Source organism: Cebus imitator, unplaced genomic scaffold, assembly GCF_001604975.1.
Source record: "Cebus imitator isolate Cc_AM_T3 unplaced genomic scaffold, Cebus_imitator-1.0 Scaffold59, whole genome shotgun sequence".
Taxonomy (NCBI): domain Eukaryota; kingdom Metazoa; phylum Chordata; class Mammalia; order Primates; family Cebidae; genus Cebus; species Cebus imitator.
The window spans coordinates 7,568,431-7,573,810 of NW_016107374.1; positions in this window are offsets into that span (position 1 = coordinate 7,568,431).

Sequence of the window (5,380 nt, forward strand, 5' to 3'; positions counted from 1 at the left end):
ACACACACACACACACAACTTCAAGACATCAGAGAGCTAACAAGTAGCTCTCTGAATCTAGGGACCCAGGGAGATGAGACTTATATCTGGCAAATCTAGTTATGATGAGAAGCTAAGAGGTTGGGTGGCAGTTTTGTCATTCTCATGGGGCCAGGGGCACAGGGATTGGAATTCATGGCTTGCCAAGGAAAAGAGGCCTTGGTGAAACCTCCTTCCATTTGGCTGGAGCCCTGAAGGGCTGTACCCTAGAGCTAAGGGTGACATGGAAGTAGACAAGCTCTGGCAGAGACTAACTCCTAAGGCCTCCAAATATTGGGGTTATCAAAGACTTTAAAATAACTCTGCTTATCATGTTCAAGGAAATAAAAGACCAAATTGAGAATTTCAGCAGACAACTAGAAATAATAAAATGAAGCAATGGGGAGTTCTAGAAATGAGAAAAAAGTTAAGATGGGCTTAAAAGCAGATTAGACAGAATCCAAAGAGAACTTGGTGAATTGGAAGATGGGTCGAAGGAAACAGTAAAATCCAGAATGAAGAAAACAAAGGTTAGTAAACTCAAAAGAGAAGTGAGAGACTTGGGGCATGTCATGAGGTCTAACTGGGGTCCCATTAGGAGAGGAAGGAAATGTGGCAGAAGGGATATTTGTAGAGACAGTAGCTAAAAGTGTTCTGAAAGTGATGAAAGACATCAAGCCATAGATTTAAAATGTCCACAAACCCCAAATAGGATAAATATAAAGAAATCAGGCCAGACGCAGTGGCTCATGCCTGTAATCCCAGCACTTTGGGAGTCGAGGTGGTCAGATCACTTGAGGTCAGGAGTTCACTACCAACTTGGCCAACATGGTGAAACCTGTCTCTTCTAAAACATACAAAACTTAAGGCCAGGCGTGGTGGCTCAAACCTATAATCTCAGCACTTTGCGAGGCTGAGGTGGGTAGATCACGAGGTCAAGAGATCGAGACCATCCTGGTCAACATGGTGAAACTCTGTCTCTACTAAAAATACAAAAATTAGCTGGGCATGGTGGCACATGCCTGTAGTCCCAGTTACTCAGGAGGCTGAGGCAGGAGAATTGCTTGAACCCAGGAGGTGGAGGTTGCGGTAAGCCGAGGTCGCGCCATTGCAGTCCAGCCTGGGTAACAAGAGCAAAGCTCAGTCTCAAAAACAACAACAACAACAAAAAAAAACAAAAAAACAAAAATTAGCTGGGTGTGGTGGTGCACTCCTGTAGTCCCAGCTTCTCTGTCTCAATAAATAAATAAATAAAAAGAAAGAAATCAATCCCTGGGCACATTCCAGAAAAATTATAAAAAAGCAAATCAAAGAGAAAAAGCTTTCCTTATTTGGCCTCACAGTGGGAAATCTATCTCCCTACCAACTCACCCTATGGGGGCACTAGGAATCATCTGATACCAAAAGCCTTTACTCACTGTGCCATGGCTGCCTTCTTTTATAGTCTCGGAAAAGCAGAAGTGCAGAATGAGAGCTGGGGTGGGAGGGTCAGGTTTACTTCTCTTGGTAAGCCTCTGAGATAGGTGTCTGAACTCAAAGTTAGGTGGCTCTTTTTAAAAGACAGAGGTACTCAGGATATCTCTGGTGTCAGTTTTGGGCCCGAGTCACAATTCTGGGGCATTGGTTCCTTCATTTGACATATATCTGTTGCCAACCAACAAATGTGCTGAACACTAGGAAGGTATCAGATTTTAATCTTTGTCTTCATGACACATGATGATGGAGTAATACAACAGGCAGCAAAAGAAACAAAATGTTCGTTATGTCAGATGGTTATAAGTGCTACAGAGAACGAAGGGGAAGAGGGAGTGTTGCAATTTTAAATGAAGTAAGCAGAGATCACCTTGCTGAGAAGGTAGCGGTTGGGGAAAAATCTGAAGGAGATAAGAGAATGAGGCGGGCAGACATTTGGAGGTGGAGTACGTACGGCTCTTACATTTTATTCTAAGTACACAGATTAATCAAATATTACGAACCACAGATAAAAAATACAAGAGTTAAAAGAGAGGAGTTGTTTCTATGAACACCAAGGTAAATGCTTTAAACAAACTTGAAAAGATGAATTGCAAAGAAATGCTGTCAGATAAAGGGACAAAAACTGAGAAACAGCTAAAAAAATATTACAAATCTGGAAGAGTGCTACACTCAGGTTACTTTACATGTGCCTTTAAAGTGATTGCAAAGAAATTACTTGTAAAGAAATTGGAACTGGATAGCAAAAGTAATCTATTATGATTTTGATTTATGCAAAAATGAGAAGGGGAATTCCATTAGCGTGCTCAGGCTCCCAGACAAGACCTTCTTCCTACATCAAAAGGTTGGTGGACAGATGACATTGCTTTGTTTTGGGTTAAATGAAAACGTTTAAGAAACGAATGAATTATGTTTTATAATTGTTCACTTTGGCTTTCTTGAATAACCCACCCACTATTGGCTCTGATATTGGAAGCAAGCCAATTTGCTGAATTTTTTTCTGAAAATCAATATGTCAAACTGACATTCTCCCTCTCTGCCTAAAGCCTAAATCCATCTGGTTTTTTTTTTTTTTTTTTTAAATTTCTTGGAGCTCACTGCAGAGAAGAGGCAGGAGAGGGAGGCAATCTATGAAAAAGAGGAGACAGTGAAGATGATAAGCCAAATTCAGGAAACCTAGCCCAGGTTCAGATGGTAACTTGCTGTGAGAGTTTGGGCAAGTTATTTTAGCTCTTAGAACCTTGCTGTCTTTATCTGTATCATGGGCACATAATAGAACTTACCTGATGGAGTTTTTGTAAGGATTAGAGTAGGTGGTGCATATTAGTGGGCTTAGTACACTGCCTGGCATATTGTAAGTGCTAAGGAATGAGGCAACTATAATGATTTTACTATCAACATGCATTGAAACTTGAATTGCTACAACTGTATTTTGGTGGCAGATCCTGTCTCATAAAGTCTGGAGTAGGTAAATTGGAGTAGACTCAAAGGACAAGAGGGCATTTTACCAACAGGAACAAAATCAACACTAGGAGAAGACAGGGAAGCATTGACCTTAAGTGATAGATGTAATGGACATCGGTGGGGTCTGAGAGTCCCATGTGTGTTCAGCCAACGGAACCTTATCGAGAACTAGGAAAGGTCAGCCCCAAACTCCACAGTCCTGCCTGGAATTGAGATTGGTGATGAGAGGCCCAGACACCACACATTTGCAGGTAGACCTGGGAAATGGTGCAGCTGGCACCATCTCCAGATATATTATTCTGGATTTTGAGATATGGATAAAGAGATGACCCACATGATGTTGAACTCCGGTGTACACGCCTTCTGCATCCTGTAACTCCCGTGTGGTCTGGCCTTATAGCATGTCCTCCTACTTAGCATTTTCTAAACTTAGTTCTGCAGTGTTTCTTATGATGATACTGGAAATTCTGTTAAAATGTTCCCACATTATCTACATTTGGGCTATATAACATACTATAATAACAATGATTATGGCTAGTATCTTTGAAGGAGAGGTGACCGTAGTGTGCAGGAAGCCAATCAAATATTTTCTGCAGCTTGTCTCTTTTAATTCTCTCAATATCCCAGTGAGGCAGATACTAATAATATCCCTATTTCACATGTGAGGAAATGGAACATCAAGAAATAAGGCCAGGTGCCGTGTCTCATGCCTGCAATCCCAGCACTTTGGGAGGCTGAGGCAGGTGGATCACCAGAGGTTAGGAGTTTGAGACTGGCCTGACCAACATGGTGAAACCCCATCTCTACTAAAAATACAAAAGTTAACTGAGTGTGGTGGTGAGTGCCTGTAATCCCAGCTACTTGGGAGGCTGAGGCAGGAGAATTGCTTGAACCTGGGAAGTAGAGGTTGTAGTGAGCTGAGGTCATGCCATCACACGATTGTACTCCAGTCTGTGTAACAGACAGAGGATCTGTCTCAAAAAAAAAAAATGAAAGAAAAGAAAAAAGAAATGATGGTCAGAGACACTGGTTAACTTAACGAAGGCTGCAGGGCTAGTAAGGAACAGAACAAGGATTTTAACCCAGGTTTTTGACCCCAAAGCTTCTGCTTTTAAGTTGAATTACGTTTTTGTTTTTAAACCCTTGCCTTACAATGAGATGACCAGGGAATGTATCCAATATCCCATCTAGTAACATTGTGAGCTGAGTGTCGGTCTTTGTTTTCAAACTCAGAAGAATGATATTCAGGTAAATGGAAAGCATGCTCTTTCCCTTTTGGCATCTCTGATGGTTAATACTGAGTGTCAACTTGACTGGATTGAAGGATGCAAAGTCTTGTTCCTGGGTGTGTCTGAGAGGTTGTTGCCAAAGGAGATTGCCATTTGAGTCAGTGGACTGGGAGAGGCAGACCCACGCTCAATCTGGGAGGGCACCGTCTAATCAGCTGCCAGTGCGGCTAGGATAAAGCAGGCAGAAGAAGGTGGAAGGAGCCCACTTGCTGAGTCTTCCGGCCTTCATCTTTCTCCCATGCTGGATGCTTCCTGCCCTCAAACATCAGACTCCGAGTTCTTCAGCTTCTGGACTCTTGGATTTACCCCAGTGATTTGCCAGGGGCTCTTGGGCCTTTGGCCACAGACCGAAGGTTGCACTGTGGGCTTTCCTATTTTTGAGGTTTTGGGGCTTGGACTGGCTTTGTTGCTCTTCAGCTTACAGATGGCCTATTGTGGGACTTCCCCTTATGATCGTGTGAGTCAATACTCCTTAATAAACTCCCCTTCATATGTACATCTTCCTATTAGTTCTTTCCCTCTAGAGAACCCTAATATAGCACTGTATGTCTGTTTGAAAGGATGTCAGCTGTTTCTGTCTCCAGAGTCAACCTGTGCCCACTCTTTCATATTTAATCAAGAATTAGCAAACCAAAGGTTCTGAAAAGTCCTGCAGTAAAGAAACCTCCTTACATCTGTGTAGTAAATATATATATATTTAAAAAGAAGCCTTTTTACCTTTCCTTAATGCAGCTTTCTTTTCCTCCAGAGCCTCTTCCTTGCCTCCTATTTTATTTCAAAACAGTTACTAGCATCCACAAGAAGAGTATTTCATGAAACACAGTTCGAGTAATTCCTTTTGGTAGGGGAGGTATTGAAGGCTGCGTGTAATGTATTCCCCAAATGGGTGGGGGAGGGGGCGGGAAATCCATTTTATGCATCCCCTGCTGGTGGTGAATAGGGCAAGTGTTCCTTCTTTACATAAAGGACAACATAAAATAAACCTGGACATATCCGGTAAAAATCGCCTAGAAGATATTGTTCTAGGGATTAGCTACGTGGAATTTCACAACAGGGAGGGCTTTGGCAGGAAATGGCAAATCATGATTTATTGATATTCCCTAAAATTTTCTTTTTTTTTTTTTTTTTTTTTTTTT